Source organism: Ambystoma mexicanum, chromosome 3q (assembly GCF_040938575.1).
Source record: "Ambystoma mexicanum isolate Mex_15411 chromosome 3q, UKY_AmexF1_1, whole genome shotgun sequence".
NCBI classification, from domain to species: Eukaryota; Metazoa; Chordata; class Amphibia; order Caudata; family Ambystomatidae; genus Ambystoma; species Ambystoma mexicanum.
The window spans coordinates 19,697,830-19,715,619 of NC_090926.1; the positions used below are offsets into that span (position 1 = coordinate 19,697,830).

General features: G+C 45.5%; 1 long non-coding RNA gene across 1 annotated transcript in view; it reads right to left on the reverse strand.

Moving 5' to 3' along the window:
- Positions 1-17,790, reverse strand: part of LOC138581785 (uncharacterized) — a 108,862-nt gene that overhangs the window by 54,088 nt on the left and 36,984 nt on the right. The window lies entirely within an intron of this gene.

Sequence of the window (17,790 nt, forward strand, 5' to 3'; positions counted from 1 at the left end):
ACGGGGGTGAATGGGGGGGGGGCTAACTCCCCCCTTGTTGCCAGTAAGCAGTCTTATCAAACACAGCAGTGTATTCCTTTCTATTTACTTTTGCTCGGAGGCTTGAATTGTGCACTTTGAAGCACTCGCCTTACAAGCTGCATTTGCTGGAACCCTTTCGGCCATCACTTTCCTGGGGTATACGGAAATGTTATCACCTCGTTGCCTTTTAAATCTGGTTCCTCCACATCAGCCACTTGCTGACAAAGAAGGCTTTAAAGCTTTTCAGTGAGCATTTAGTGTTACAGCTCCCTGCTGGCTGGCCGGCTCGTGATAATCTGCAGCTATTTACCCCCGGCTGTATTTCTTCATCTCCATTATAATGTATGCACCATGCAGCTAACTGCAACTGTTTTTCACTCTAAGCAATGGGAGACCCCAACCATCATATTGAAATTGGCCCCCACACATCTTCAGCCAGGCCTCAGTAAAGCAAACCTAAGTGTTATCATGTGGCTAGACTGTGAAAGTAGGCCAGTCTAGCCAGTAATAAAATGTAGGTTGCACAGCAAGTCTGGATATACTTTCTGTGGCTTGGCATTTTTTACTGGCTGGGAGTCCTTATACAGTAATAATGTCATATGTTGGTGCAGCCAGCATGGACATATATGGGAACAGAAAGCATGAAAATAATTTTATACTGGCATGTGTTGTGACAAAGGCGGCATGGAAAATTCTCCTGTGCACGGTTGCTGACTTGCATCTATTGGGTTTTTGTATCTGCTACCATACAAATCCAATTGCAAACTGTATGGCTTTTTAGCACATTTTTCAAAGAAAAGTGCTGAAAAATGCACCATTGTTTCAAATAATTTCTCACGTGCGAGAAGCCCTCTCAAGCACCCCTTGTTTGGTTAGGGCTACCTCACTGGGCTCTGTCGATCCTACATAATTGGCAGACCATTTAAGCCCCTCCAATTAAAAAATTCACCAGCTGCCACTGAACATCATCTACCTGTCGCTGTGTATAATGTGTGTTTTAATGTGCACACAGGGGCAGGACACTCCTTAATGCTGGCGTCACGCACCACAAGGAACATAATCCATCTAAAAAAAAGGACAAATTCGTTTTTGTAAACACTTACAGCAATATGTCAAACCAAATAAAAAAAGAATTTTAAAAAACTGGCCAATTCTGGACAAAAGTGAGACGCCACTCCCTAGACCCACAGTGGCCTTCAAAAGAAGCAAAAACATTAAAGATCTTGCTACCCATAATGACATAAACATAAGGCAACATAGCCAAAAAACAATCACTGAAATCTGGAATATGTCCCCTATATTCGGCCATTTCCCCTGTGGACAATGCACCTACTGCAAATTTACCAGCAAAAGTACAGAGGTCGACATTGGCTTACCATCCCCTTGGAAACAGAGCAAACACACCAACTGCAACGCTGCAATGGTAATTTATGCCATTTGGTGCCCTTGCCAGAAGATCTATATTGGCAAAACAGACAGAAGAGTGAAACTAAGGATCGGGGAACACAGACGCTGCCTAAAAAACAGAACCAGCAATGCAGCGCTGGTAGATCACTGGGTCGAAAATCAACACTCAGTAGATGATATCAAGTGGACAGTCCTGTATAAATTGCTACCTAGCATGGATAGCAACCGAGACAAATGCACCCTGCTCCGCAAAGAACCACAACAAATAATTTTTTTAACTAAAAGTACAATAACTGGTCTTAATGAAAAAAATGACTGGCACCACATATAACACGTGTTGAATACACCATCCAGCGAGTAAATTTGGGTCACTTAGGCACCTACTTAATGAGACCTCCTGTTGCTGTGCTACTGCTCCACTTAAGACATTCTCCTGTCAGCCGGCATCAGGGCCAGGAGTCCACAAGGCTATGCGACTTATGGTTTAACCTCTCCGCGAGCTTATATAGTTCCTTCGATAATACTGCCTAAATGCCGTTTGCAATGCCTCTAAACGATCACCTTTATCCAAATAAAACTGAGTTGCCGTAGATCAAGAGGACGTAACATGAACTGTTCTCCTGATTCACTGGTGGGAGTGGTTCCACCCTACCTGCTATTACCGTGCAAATTCCTGATTAACACAATGTCCAATAGAAAGGCACGCCACTTCCACGCACTTCCTTACTTAAGGAGATTAGCATGTCACATGAACGCAGATCTCTGGACTCAGATGCACTGGGATCCCAGCCCCATAGCAGCACGTACAACCTGCGGGTAAGTGAAGACCGGGCCCCTGCGACCTTCTGCGCTAGAGTATTGTATGCGGCTTTTACTCTTCCCCATGTGGATGCCACTTTTGGTCTCGTTTTTCTGTACGTCTGAGGACGGGTCATTGGCCCCGTAAAAAGGCATACGCCAGTATAACTTGTGATCCATTGCATTTATGCTGGTTCCCCGCGGAACCTCTGCTCTTCCACCCAACGTACCCTTTCTCCAGTGGTTCCACTTATACCATGATTCGCAGCGGTTTTCTCACCAGCTTCGACGTGAACAGCATGTAACATTGCGACTTTATTGGGAGTTACAGCCACACCTGCTCCTCCGAAGCAGTTACACCTGTGCTTGCCCAGCGGCATCAACCTAAGGTGTCTCATTCACCGAGTAGAAAAGGTACTTCAGTCTTTTTTACCAGCGCACTGTATGAAACACAGCCCCAAATGTTGACGCCTTGACACCAATCCTTTGACTGTAGCCTTTATCTTTTCTCTATTCCAAAGCACCCAGATCTGGACTACTCTAGGCTTATCTTCCCTACTGGCAATTACCTCCATTATGGGAGGCCTTGTTGTACGTGCGGCCGACACCATCTTGTGCTTCTGCGCCCATATTACTTGGAATACAGCATATTGAGCATCATATGGTAAGCAGCTTGCATGTGAATGAACTTTCTGTGCTCCTGGGACATGCCCACGTGGTTTTCGCATTTGAGTGGCTCAAGATTGTTTCTTCCAGCACCATGGGTTTCCCTTTGACCGCTACACTGTTATGGACCCATACACACGCAGTCGGTATTGTGGTGCCATCAGCTCACCCTTGGGCTTACATTTTGGCTTTGTTTCCCCGCGGGGCTCAGTTTCCCTTTTGTTTCCCCGCGTTGTCCCCCTATCTATCAATGCCCTTAGGGCCATTAAGTTGCCCTCCTTTGTATAGGCACGGTATTAACACCGGACTCAGCAATCTTGTGTCGATTTTTGGACATGTTTGCTTTAGACTCCTGGTAATCCTACCCATTGTCTTACTGTTTTGAGGTGATCCGCAGTGACACTAGGAGCCACGCTGAGGACACATCATTTACTCTATCTTGAGCATTCTAAGTTTCGTGAAGTGTCCTTTTGTGACACTCCTATGTGTGTTGATGTCAAATTTAGATTGTTTATGGTACTGACAGGATATATACCTTGTCATGACTTAGCAGATTTTGCACATTGTTAATTACAGTGTTTTGTGTGTTACTCTATGTTGACAGTCCCTGAAGAATTTCCATGCACAATTCTTGCACCTGTTACATTTTGGAAAGAAACATGTTGGAATGACTTATATGTATGTGGATGAATGAGTAATGGTGAGTTTGAATGTAGTTTTAGATTAAGTTTACATGCGTATTTGCACAGCACATGACGCTTTCATGACACCACTGATATTTTAGGTCATCTGAACAAACACTTTTGACTTATTGTTCTACTGTCCGTAACATTTTTGCACTGTCTATATCTATGTCAGTTAACACTATTGAATTATTTGAGTATTCTCTTTCTGTGTTGATTTGTTATGGTGACCACTTGTGGCACTTTTTAAGGATTTCTTTTATATGGGAATAAAAATGTTATTTTTGAAGTCAGACCTGTTGTGTGCTTCTGAATTTAATGTAGTGTAAGCACTAACAGGTTTAGTAGGTTTCTGGTCTCACCCCTGGTATCACATTGAAAAAACAGTATTAGCAGCTTGCTAACCCTAATCTCTGTTGATAAAGGTGATAACCTTAATGAGGTTCGGTTAGCAGTGGGCAGTGCCACTCCCTCAGCCTCTTTTTGTGTGTAATGGTCACGCACCACACGCCATCATGCCATCCTATATATATTTATGAATATGATAAAAGAGTTAGTCTGGAATAAACCTTTCTTTGGTAGACAAGTACAACTTTGCTGAAGTTGATTTGCAGTTGTAATAATAAACCACATTTGGGTTCCTCCAGAGATAAACTCAAAGGAGAGGTTTCTTGCATCTCCTGTTTGCGGCAGCGCTGCCGCCGCTGGCCCAGTACACAAAATCGAAAGGGGGCCTCACCAAATGTTTTGCGACGGGCCTCACCACACCTTGTGACAGCCCTCAGTGTAGCAAGAATTTGATATGTAGTGTCAGAAAACGTGACGCGCACCAGCAGGTAGGAGAACTCATATATTTATTATAAATACATGTCATAGAAGGAGCCCTGCTAACTCCGGCTCTGATTCTCCACTCCAACCATCCCCACTCTCAGCATTCTCCCCTCAAACCTCTCATGGCAGAATGTCTTGTGCGGGGGAGCCCGAGAAGCAGAAAGCAGACTCTACACTACACATCCAATACTCTTCACGAAGACCCCCAAAGGCATCTCCTGAGGTGCTGAACTTCATCGTATATTTATTTATTTACTGTGCATATGTAAGGTGCTTAGACATCAAGGAATTGTGTTTCAAAGCGCCCCCAGGGCAACATGGAGTGAACATGGGAACGAAAGGCAAATATAATAACAATGAAAGAGAAAAAAAGTGGCGGTCCTACTAGGTCTTGTGAGCATTCAGAACGTGCAAATGCAGAGTGAGAGAAGGGACGATGGAGAGGGGTAAGTGCTTGGAGTTCCACGGAGTGAAGTAAAAGGGAGTAAGTTGCAGGCAACTGTTAAGTGCCTGCCAGAGATCACTTGGTAAGAGTGGTCAATTGCCAATAAAATAAGTTCAGGCCAGTGGGCGCCCAAAGGCAAATGCTGGGAGTGGGCAGAGGCTGAAGGTGATTGAGAGGAAGGCCAGGACCAAGAAGGACACATAAGGACCCTGGTCACCAATCTCAGCGACTGTGGGGTTTAGCACGGGAGGGCAATGGGGAAGGAGGAGGTGAAAAGGAAAGTCTTAAGCAGCTTCTGGAATTTGAGGGGATCCAGCTCAAGATGGAGAGGAGGGTGGAAGCTGTTTCAGAGGAGGGAGCCAGCCAAGGAAAAAGATCAGCCACCAGAGAAGCGCTTGACACGAAGAGAGTTGGCGCCGGAGGGGCATAAAGATCTGGATGGAGAGTATTTGGTGAGAACCACTTGTAGATAGTATGGTCCATGGCCCCAGACAACCTTATGGTCTAGATCCAGTGGAGAGATTTTAGGGCTGGAGAGATAAGACACTGGGCTTGAGGCCAAGGATAAGTCTTGCAGCCCTATTCTGGATCAGCTGGGGTGGGGGTACGGAGAAAGAGGGTAGGCTAAGGAAGAGGCTGTTGCAGTAATCCAGCCTAGAGAGTACCAGAGCTCTAGAAACATTGTGCTTCTGGGGGAATGTGAGGAAAGGAAGGATTCCTTTAAGGAGGTAGAGTTGAAAGTGGGCCTTCATGGCAAGGTCCTGGATGTGAGGGACGAAGGAGAGAGAGGAGTCGAAGATGACTCCCAGTTTTTTAGGTTCAGGTGAAGGAGAAGGGTGGCCAGAGTGAAGGGAAGAAAGAGGGAGCTGGAGTCCCAATAGGAAGGATCTCCATCTTACTGGTGTTGAAGCAGAAACCATTAGATCACACCAGGACTGGATGGCAGATAGGCAGTTAGGAATGATGGAGGAAGTAAGGAGAGGTTCCGAGGGAAGTTTGAAGAAGAGTTGTGTGTCATCTGCATAACACTGAAAGTAAGGGAAGAAAGTGGAAATTAGGTGAGGAAGCGGAGCAAGATAGATGTTAAAGTGCCAGGGCGGGAAGGTTGGAACCCTGGGGAATGCCATAGGTGGAGATAGAGGTGGGAGAGGATGAAGAGCCCAGGATAACCTGGGAATGACGGTCAGTCTGGAAGGAGGTCAGCCAGATGAGTGCTTGCTCTAAGATACCAAGGGTATCGTGGAGCCGTTTTATGAGGATGGAGTGGTTGACCATATCAAATGCAGAGGAGAGATCAAGTAGAATGAGAACAGCAGGAGAGTTAGAGTCAAGAAATGCAAGCAGTTCTTCACAGGTGTTCAGGAGAGCAGTTTCCATGGCAACATAGTCTCTGAGGTAACACAGACTGCAGCACCTTCTTCCACTTCTGGAGCTGGATAGCTCCCCGTCTGTAGTGCACGGCAAAGGATGATTCACCAACTCTAATGGAACAACCCTGATGCAAAGCACCCCCTGGGGCGTCAGAGTTGGCACTTGTCTCAAGAATCACATGCTCCAAGTTCCAAACCCTGTTGTCCTCCGTCCTAACAGCAAACTTGAAAACTTCCTTCACTCTGACCACTTACACACTCCATCCCGAAGGGCCAGAGGAAGTTTGATCTTCACTCTGTGCCCTACACTCAGGGGCACACTCACTCTGGGTCCAGTCCGGTCATAGATGTCCTTGTTTCTTAACTGACTCTTTGTAATATTCTCTCTCATCCTCTCCAACTTCCCATCCGCCAAAGCGGGCCAACCCAACCACAGGGGAAACAAATGTATGTTTGCTTTTCTCCCCTTTCTGCGCTCAAAGGGCGACACGCCTGTGCTGCTGCATAGAGTGAATGAGTGAGCTATCACAGACTCCCTCACAGCAGTCTTCCAGTCATGCCCATTTGCCCATCCTCACCTTATTGCTTCTATCAACACTCTGTTAAAGCGCTCCACCACCACCTTCATATGTGGGTGATAAATATTGCTGGTCTTGTGCATGATGGAGTGCATGCCGCAAAAGTCATTCAAGTCCTTTGATCTGAATTGAGTACCATTATCAGTGACAATGACCCTGCGGTAACCTTCCCTACCATATAATTCCTCAAGGAATTCAATCACTCTCCTCGTAGTTCACTGGTCATCACAAATACTTCTGCCCACCTGGTGAGAAGGTATATCACCACCAGGCAGAACAATTGCACCCCATCACACCAAATTGGACCAATCACATCCCACGGCTGTGTAGGGATGTCCGTCACAGCCATCAGACACTCCATTCCAACGCACACCTTATCACTTTATCTGGATGTCACAGGCCGGCCACCAGTAGTCATTTCGAATCCTTTGTTCAGTTTTCACAAGGCCCTGATGTCCCTCATGACGGAGTTCACCAGGTGCTCTGGAAGAATCATTTTATCACCTCTCCACAGCATTCCACCCTGGATACATAGCTCATCCTTCACATCCCACAGACACTTGAGGCCGAGATCCTCTGCCTGCTTCCCCTCTGGCGCCCTTCCAACACTGCATTTCTGATTTGGCTCAATTTCTCAACTCGCATTTCTCTCTCCCATTACGCTCAAGGAATTGTAGATATCTTTAATGTTGGTTATATTTTGAATGTGAGTGCAGTTGAACTATTGTCTTCAAGGACTATGGAAAGTACTTTAACGTTTGGTGTAATGCTGCCTAACAAATGATAGAATAGATTAAATGCTCAAATAAATCACGGAAAATGGCGGCATGCCATGGTTATTAATGGAAATTAGTCTGTAAAGTCACGCGTACAACGCGTCACGTCACGGCACTCATTTGGATGAGGTTAGTGTTCAGTAATGTTAGAGTCATACCGTGAAGCTAATGAGATAGAGAGCATGCAATAATTGAAGCCCGTTTTGGGATGGGTAAAATATCTCTGGTGGCTCTTTGGGAACTGAGAGAAGTTAGTAATTTGAATGTGAGAAGTAGAATTATTGTTTGAAAAGGACCACGGAAGGTACTGTCCTGGTTGATGTAATGTTAACAGAGACAAAACAGACGAATTACTCAAAATAAAAACAACCAATGTTTTGAGTGGTCAAGGTGGAAAATGGTGGTACGCCATGTTTATTAATGGAAATCAGTCTGTGATGCCACGCGTGCAATGCGCTATGTCACGGTTTGTATAAATAGACATTTTAAAATGGCGGCAATAGCTTGAATATAGCGCACAATGCTGTTCTACCCTAAGAGGGCTCTATGAAGGAAACTTCTTAGACTATGTGAGTATGCATATCTAGGCAATAATTAACCTGTTACGGTTGTGGTTACAGTTAATGGGATGAGAATTTGAACATTGGTGTTTCATTTATTTCTCTCCAGATAGTTGTAACACAGTTTGTAAGGATAAAATAAAGGGGAATTTACTGAGCTATGCATAATTTAATGGATGATCTAAGGAAATCTATACATTCAGGTATGTGAGACAAAAGAAGCGCTAGCCTATTGGAATGGTATATGAATATAGAGTTATTCGGAGGAGCTAATAGCCTGTCAATCTGTCTGCAGGTTACGTGAAACAAAGTGAGCTTTGCATTTGAAACTGGGTGACCTAAGGGAAATAGTTATGCAGGTATGTCAGATAAGAGAAGCTCCACCTCATTAGAGTTTCATGACATGGATAAGAAAGGAGCTTATTGATCTAAAAGAACGTCAATTGGCCCACGGTACACAGTGAGAGAACCGTGAACCACATGAGTGAATAGGCAAATCGAGTTCTGGACAGGATTGGTTGTGTTTTGGTGAATATGATTTCATTTGAGGGGATAGTCACTTTGGTGATGGATTGTAGGCTTTTGAATACAGTGTTTGGGCTAATTGGTGAATGCAGGGGTAGCATTTGGCCAATATGAGTTATAATGGAAATGGAATAGATCGAAGCAAACACTCATTTAAGAAAACAAGAGTGATATTAAGGGCATGAGCAGACACAAACAGGATGTGATTTGACAACCCTTTTGAACAAGATAACAAGAATACTAGAGAACAGAACATAGTTGGTCACTATGAACCACAACCTGTCACATGTAGGGTGATTTCATTGGTTTAATTGCCAGGTGGTGGGCATGGGTGGCTCCATCTCACGTAGGGAGAGCTATGGCGTAGGAGAGATTCATAGTTATTATGTTATAAAATTCATTTTTGAATATATTTTTCTTTTCCCCTATTCTTTCTGTTTCTCCTCTCCGTTTTTGGAATATGTTTGGTTTATAAATTATTATTTGAATTTGGTACAAACTATGTAAAACAATGGTATTGGATGGTGTATGGGTCAACTATTGGGTGTTATGATCTCATTATGCATTTGTTAATAATGAACCCACCTGGAATTTGTTCATTAATCAATATTGTTTTTGTCTATGTTATTAATTTTTCCCTTTATTTGGCAACACTTGAATGTTGTTCGTGTGCATTTTCAATATAATTTTGGATCCAATTATAAACAATGTGATATCCAACACTGAGCAAGACGGTAGAAACACGTGTTGGCTGAGGATAGATAATGAATCTTTATAAACCTGAAATTGGATGATTGTATTCGTTAGAATAATCAGTAGTGTAATTATAATCTATAGAGGATACATAAGGAAGTAGGAGCGCTAGTGTCTAAGCTCTATAAGGAAATAAATACGTGTTTGGTGACATTGGGCTGAGGTCATTGGCTCATTTGAGACCCTGCTTGAACCTTCCAAACACAAATTGTGGACATTGAGAATATTATATTGGAAATATTCAAACAATCCAAGTAATTAGCTCAACCCGATATTAGCCCCTACAGTTAGACTGTGCATTGAATCATACTAATAGATCTATGATCACGCCTCCATACGCCTTGGGGCATATACCACTTCATTCAGATACTCAGGCCCATACTCTCCCCAATGCTCTTAGACATTAGTGTGTCTTTGACTACCGCGTTTGGCCGCTGCTCTCCTGGCATGACTGCACCGTGCTAGGTGTCCCTTTCCTTAGCAAATCCTGCAAATGATCCTTAGCGCAGTGCAATGAGGATTGCCTGCCCACTGTGACGCACTGTCACATCTGAAACACGTCATTGGGTCACCACAACCTCTTCCTCATGAGTTGAACTGCCCTCTGAGAGCTTCAAAACTCCTTCTGCCTCTGTAAGGCCTGTCATTGTAAAACGTCTTCCACTCCAGGGGATTACCGCCACTCAGAACTGTAATAGCAACTGCAGTCACCGTCTGCTTCGGTAACTCAGTCTTAACGGCTGACTCCCTTAATCTGGCTTCCAGCACGTCAATGCTCCACTTCCTTTGCAATACGTAGAATGGTATACGGGGGGGGGATCATCCTCAGCCCACAGCTTTTCTCTGGCCTTGCCACTACTACATTCCAACACAAACTGGTCTCTGAGTCTTTCATCTAATTGTTGGTTGAACTTACATGTACTGGCAAGTTTTCTCTCAGTGCCGTGATATACTGCTCCACACTCTCCCCTTCTTCCTGTGTGCGCTTTCCAAACTTGTAACGCTCCAATATTGTGCTAACTTTTTTCTCATAATGTTTCCCCATTTCCCTGATCGATTTCTCATACTTATTAAGATCCACGCCTTTCTCCGCTGAAAGTTCTGGCAGGTCTTCAAATATTTCCTGCCCTGCCGAACCCAGAAAATGCAAAAGAAACAACTTCCTCCTATTAACACTATAATTGGTACCACACACCAGATTTGTGTAATGTTCAAAAGACTTGATCCATCTTTTCCATGGTACTGCTGGTTCCCCAACTTCAGGAAGAAGTGGTTGGACACTATGCAGTGCTATGTTCCCAGCGTCCCTTAGTGACAATGTAGCTGCCGTTCAAAGGGTCTCCTGACTTCCTGTCTTCTGCAAGTTCTGAGTGCAATCGCTGCTCATGCAAATTTATTTGTATTCCCCCACACACTTGTACTGAGACGAGGAAGAATGGAGATGGAGGGTGCTGGTAATACTGAGAAGAGGGAGATCAAGAGGAGGCAATGTGGTAGGCAATGTGCAGACATCTTTACGTCCTTTCCTCCAATGTTGTCAAACGAAATGGATGTGTGCATGTAGCACTCGTCTCCGTTGATGTATTATTTTATATTCGGTAAACTTGTGTCAGTGTGACAAATCAACTTTCGGGGCACCAGTGGCCCAGGGATGAATATTGGTTTCCAAACCATCAATCATTCCCACACCTCTAGTACACCAGAAGGGATCGGAACAGATTGGAAACACAAGCAAACTATAAATCTCCTTGTCCAATTTTGGTAACGTTATGTTATGTTAGTGACATTTATAATGCGCACGTTCACATGAAGGCATCTTGGTGCGAGAATGTGCACAGCCCTACTGCAATGATCCCCAGGATTAACAGAAAAGTACAGCTTTAAGCAGGCAGTGGAAATGCAGATGATTCTCAGTCTGCCTTAATTTAAGTGGAACACCGTTCCTGAGTTTACTGGATGCCACTGAGAAAGCTCGCCCGCCAACTCTATGAAGGCGGAATCTAAGAATCTGAACCAGATGTTCCTGGCTAGAACGAAGAGGCCGACTGGGGATATAAGACAGAAATGTATCCTGAAGGAAATCGGCACCCACGTGATAGTATGCCTGATGGACCAGGCAAACAGACTTAAAGGGTATGCAGTAATAAAATCGCAGCACAAATGTTGCCTTTACAAAAATCACTGCAAAAATGCTGTTGTTTGACCCAGTAAAGGTGTACCCCATTACGGGTGTCTCCCGCTCCCCTTAAATGGCATAATGGGTGTGGGAGTTGCGGGGGTATCCAGTGGAGAGCTTGCAGTACAGGACTTATATGGGAGCCATATGGTGTGGCAGTGGCTGTCTGGGCAGTCAGATTCTGTACCAGTCGGAGCCAATGAATTAAACCGGCTGGTTGGACCAAATAAAAGGCAAAAAAGGCAGGACCTTGCAAAGAACCCTCAGCAGGAAATGCCCAGGTTGGCAGACTGCACTAACCTGTGAGGCCATGAACAAAGAAGCAGACAGATAGACCCCAAGAATTTTCACCCACTGTCACTAGAATAGGGAAAACACCAAGTGAAACAGGCCAAAAGGAAGAAGACCAAGAACCAGAATCAGGAGTGGCACCCACAACCAGGACCTCAGTCTTGTTCCCGTTAAGTTTAAGCCAATTGGCACTCATCCAATCTCCCACAGCCAGCAGGTAGTCACAGAAACGGGACGACACCTCACTGTGGTCCATATCTAATCAGACAAGGATCAGAGTGTCGTCCGTGTAGAAGTAACACCTAAAACCATGGGAGCAGATGAGGGCAACCAGAGTTTGAAGGTAGATGTTAAATAACATCAGAGACAAGGCACAGCCCTGGGGACAACACAAGAAGAAAACACAGGGAAGAAAGAAATGGAGGTAGGGAAACTGACTGGCCCCTGTCAAACAAAAATGAAGCAAACCACTCCAGGACAGGACCTGAGATGCCAATGGAGGCCAGGCGGGATAGGAGAAGGGAGTGATCGACTATGTTGAAGGCTGCTGAATGTTCGAGTAAAATAAGGGCCCCCACTCCCACTTCATCAACCAACCTAGCCATGTCATCCATATTCAATACCAAGACGCTATAGGGTCCCCCTACAGGGGCAAAAGCCCGACTGAAAGGGGTCAAGCACAGAAGACTCAAGAAAAGCAGAAAGAAGGGGCGAGATAAGAGCAACATCAGCGGAATTGCAGGCTTATCTCCAAAAGGTTGTGGATAATTGGTTAGTTGCAATGCACCAAAAATACAATTATTACCCAATGATAAAAGAGACTGTCTAGTCAAGGTTGTATACACATATCTACTTTATTATTATCACAACAGACAGTTCTAGCACACCGAAAAATACAACCCAGCCTGTTTTGCAATGCAGAGAACAGGCAGTTTCAAAGAAGGAAAAGTGATGCACTCTGGATACTGACAGTGGGGTAGTCGGTGTAGTAACTAATCTCAATAGTTCAAGGATACTTGGTTTCAACACAAAGGGAGCAATTGGTCATATAATGTCTATAGGGCCTTCGGAAAAGGACCAGGTGGACAAAATCACAAAGTACCTTGTGCTGTAGGAGTTCTTGGTGCTAGACAGGGTCGAGTTGGTTTCAGGGTGCTTTGCAGCTTCTGCGACAGAGTTCAAGATGGGAGACAGCTGCAGGTATCAGGCAGCAGGCAGTTCGGCGAGCGTAGCTGGATGGCTGCAGGCTGCCTCCACAGTGGCTCATGGTCAGGAATCATTGTCTCAGTGCTGGTCCGCGGTTCTGAAGCACTGGTCGAGGCATCTCGGATGGCTTTAGAGATTGCAGCGTAACAGTCAGCGGTGCAGTAGGTTGCAGCTCGAGGGGCTCAACTGTCTCAAAAATGTCCATTAAGGCAGACGTCGGTGGATGCTTGTCGATGCACTCCTCCTAGCTTCTTCACTGGGCTTGTGTCGTCCTTTAAGGTGGATGGCCAAAAACTCAGGAGAGTATTGCAGGCAGCTGCCTTGTCCTTGGTTTGGTTCAGAGACTCTCTGGCACTTCCCACCGAGGAGGTTTGCTGCAGAGCCTAGCAGGACACGATGAGTGCTGGCTGGGTACCGGTTCTGGAGCTGCTGGACGGTCCTCTGGATTCGGTATCTGCCTCTGTTCCCTGGGAGATGTTTAGGGGAAGGATCTTGCTTCCTTCTTGGAGGTCCTGGCCTTCCTTCACTGGCAGAAGATGTAAGGCAGACTGTACATTCAGTCAGGGTCCAATGATGAGCTCTTCTTGGTACTCCTTGCAAAAGAGGGGCTTGCCACTCTTTTAAAGCAAAATGGACCCACCAACAATCTCCTGTATGTGTGAGGTCATATCCAGAGTGCTTTGCAACAGAAAAGGTAAAGGGGTGAAAACATGTAATACCCACCCATTTTCCTGTCTGTTGTGGACCAAAGGGTCCCTCTGGTTAATGGAGCTCTGTTTGTTTCCTGATTAAAGTGGCAAGTCTCCCTTGAAGATGCATCAAGACCAGACTTTCTGTCTCCGTCAAACCACATACTCGTACCTTCTGAATGGGGTGTCCCTGCAGGGATGTCTACTGTAAACATGTAGTCCCAGACATGGCATTTCACTGTCTATCGATAATGAGTGCGGGAGCTGGCTTCAGGTTGCATACAGTGCATATGAAAGGTTGTTGGCAGTTTCTTGTCTCCTTTGTTAGCCTTTGCAGCCAGGCCCATGTAGGCCTGTGTGAATTAAACTCTGATCAGTATGTTATGCTGCCACCAGCTACACGGCTCAACAAAAGGACAGGGTGGATCAATTCAACCTTTGCTAGTTAATTAGGCTGGCCAAGGCAGGGGGAAGATTTGGCCCTCCCCGTTCTGGAGATGCATTGTGTACTCCACCTATCATATCACAACTAAATATGACTGAGGGGACTGTGTCTGCCCAGAGTACACGGGTCTATGCGTATGTCATGCAGTGAACATAGGAAAATGTGTGTGGATTAGCCCGACACATTTTCCGGAGCTTGATCTACCATCATTCAATTTCATTTTAATTTAAAAAAAAAGCCCAGGCGAGCACACACCCACCGTGTGGATGGTCGAATTCCTCACAGTCGGGGACGCAGCACCTGCTGGCAAGAAAATAAATGTGTGGAGTGAAACGCGGCAAAGACCTGCACACACCTGCATCCAGTCTTGAATGTCTGCCGGTCAATATCTGCAGAGCTCCTTGTAGTGCCATTGGTACTTCTGGGTGGCTTGTCACCAATCTGTAGTGTCAGGAAACGCAAAGCGCACCAGCAGGTAGGAGAACTAGTATATTTATTATGAATTACAGGGTCCCCGCTGTCAGCATTCTCCCCTCCAACCCCTCATGGCAGAATGTCTAGTGCGGGGAGCATGAGAGGCGGAAAGATGACTATTTTAACAATATTGCAGTGCCCAACTCTGTTAGGGTGCAACCTTCCAATCTTCAAACGTGGGTACCATTTGTACGTGCCATACCGAGATACATTCATAGTGTGTGCACTACAGTAGTATGGATCTATCAGCAGTCATATATTATTTGTAAATATGGGTATGAGGGATAGGATGAAAATATCGAGCCCCCTTGCTGCAAACTCGAAAAGATAGTTTTTTTGGGTCAAATATTTTCTATTTTTCGTACAAATATTGATGGTAAATTGGGTAGAGCTATTAGTTGAGAATGGGAGGTGCAGCGGTGTGCAGAGGGGGGCTGTGGGGTGTCGCAACTCGCATTTTTGTGTGCAAAAAAGGTGCAGAAACCCGTGGGGTTTGGGTCCTGGATTTTCAGGATTCGCAGTAAAGGATCCGATATTTTCACATAGATCCCGGGTATGATACAGAGATATTTTCTGTACTCAAAGGTGTATGCTAGCAGATGGTTACGCAATATAATTTTACTATTGAACCCGATAGAGCATGTGTTATGCACATGTATGTTCTGCAAAGCTATTGTGTTAATAGGCATATTAAACATGGATCTATTAGAGCTGGAAGTGCACATTCTAAAAAGAGGACATGGGTGAGTGGGAACCCTGCGTGCATTTTGGCATGGATTGGGGTAGAGCATAAGGAAAACCCCCTCTGCTCTGGTAATCCCTTGTCTCCTGGCAAACTCGCTCCTGGGCCCCTCTCCTGCAGAGCCTCGCAGCATGTCGCTCGCAGGGTGTATGCCACACGCTTTTTGTATCTCCATGCCACTCCACTCCGTGTATGCCCCAGAACTCTTAGGCCATAAAAGGTCTCCGTGAGTGGATTGGCGAAGTGCAAAGGGAGAAGATGCGTTATGTTGTGTCTTGCATGTCTAAGCGGTGTCTGAAAGAGGCGTGGAATGATGGGATGCTTAGAGCCCTGTGTGTGTGAGACCCTTTGGAGACGATTGGAGAGACACGTGACGCTGTGAGGATGACTGGCGGATGCGTTGCCTAAATTGCTGTAAATTGAGCCTAAGTGCAACTAAAAGGAAGAAAGAAGAATGCAAGGTGTTCATTTAAACGTAGGTGAGAACATAATACTCTGACAGATGTCCATGGTGGCCTGTGCGTTATGAGCGACAGGTGGCGGCCATCTTATTCTCCACGGGCCGCCAATGATGGCAGAGCATTGCTCGTCGGTCAATCTGCACCTAACGCACATCTCTGCCTAGAGGCACAGCTGTCTTGAAGCCTCGCAGGACCTGAAGGCCTCCTGTGGCTTGTGCAGAAGTGGGACTTCCTGTGTGTAAGTACCTAGTCCGAGCCAGATGCCAGCGCGTAGCATAGGATCTGCTAGAAAAAGGAAGCCACATGGGACAGAACTGGGGCAGTGAGTGCCATATGTTGCAGAATTGAGGCAGTGAGGGTGCCATGGGGGCGTAAGAGCACCATGGGCAGCACTGGAGCTGTGTGCATCACATGGGGCAACAATGGGGCAGTGTGTTCCACAGGGGTAGAAGAGGGGCTGTGGAAGCCAAACCGGGCAGCATTGAAGCAGTTTGAGCGACACAGTTGTAACTTGGGCAATGAGTCCCATGGGGCAAACCATAGGCAGTGGGAGCCACCTGGGGCAGAACTGTGGCCGTCGATACCCATAGGACAGAAATGGGCTAGTGGGAACCATGCATGAGCATAACAGTGGTTAGTGGAACTTGGCATTGGTTGGCTCCATGAAATTCAGAATCATCCTGAATACCCTTCTGGTTTTCGGACCCATGAAGACTAAAACGTAAAATACTTTTCCTAGGTCCTTTTCATGCACTGGGGAAGCCAGGATACAATGGGGCATTGTCTCTGACCTCTCTGTCTGTTTTGGCAGTGGAGTGACTCTTATGCCTGACTCTCCAGGAAAGGATGAAAACCCCAGCCTGATGACTCCTGGACCACAATGCTGCATTTCTACTTGTCCTTTATTAGAAACCTCCAAGTCCTTATGAATTGAGCCAGACACTCTCCGACTCGAATTATATCCATCTTGCAGGAGTAGTGAGAAGTCTGGATGAACCAGACATGAAAGAAGTTGCTCTGGTCTGCTCCCCTTCTTGAAATAGGCCCACCTTGGCTGTGTTGTCTGGGACATCCGGCTGTTCTCTCAGGAGTCCTAAACACCATACGCCTGGAAGAGATCTTTCTTGCTGGAGTGGATTGGCCCTGCAAAGGATAAGAATACTTGCAGCCCTCAAAGGTCTTCTTGACTATGGTATTCAGTTTGGTGCCAAACATCATTTCCCCTTTAAAAGGCACTAGCTGGGGTACCCGGCATAGCCTGTGTCCTGATCGAGTGGTGTTTCGTGCCTTGGGGGATGTTGCTCTTGTCCTTATGTCAGCAAGTCTTGCTTCAGTTTGCTCTGGAGAAAGTTGCTCTGGTTCTCTGGTTGTCAAGTCGTGCTGCTGTTTGTTATTGTGTTTCAGAAGCTGTTGATATTGTTTTTCGCTTTGCATCAGATGGAGCTTTTCCAAGTGATGTTCCTTTTTTGTGCAGCATGTTTTAGTCACTCAGTGGCTTCAGCACATTTGAGAAAATGTCCAAGAAAGATTGATTGTGCTCTCTTCTTGGGAATGAACTTAAGTAAACTGTAACCTTGCCATTTCCCATATTTGGAGTGGCGTGATAACAAAAAATGTTTTACATTTTTTTAATTTCCTTTAAAAATGCTTTAATAAACACTTTTTAACTGAACAGTAATAATACATTTCAAAGGAATAACCAACAAATTGAACATTTTGCTTCAGACACTTTTCCAAATGTTGCCTCCTTCTAGTACCTACTGTAGTGAATCGGGGTGAGCATCAGTAAATGAGGGTGTCTACAGAGTAAATTATTTGCATCCAAACATAGACTACAATCTTGCTCCAGACAAATGAGGAATCCATGCACAATTTGGTAGACGTGGGTTCAAC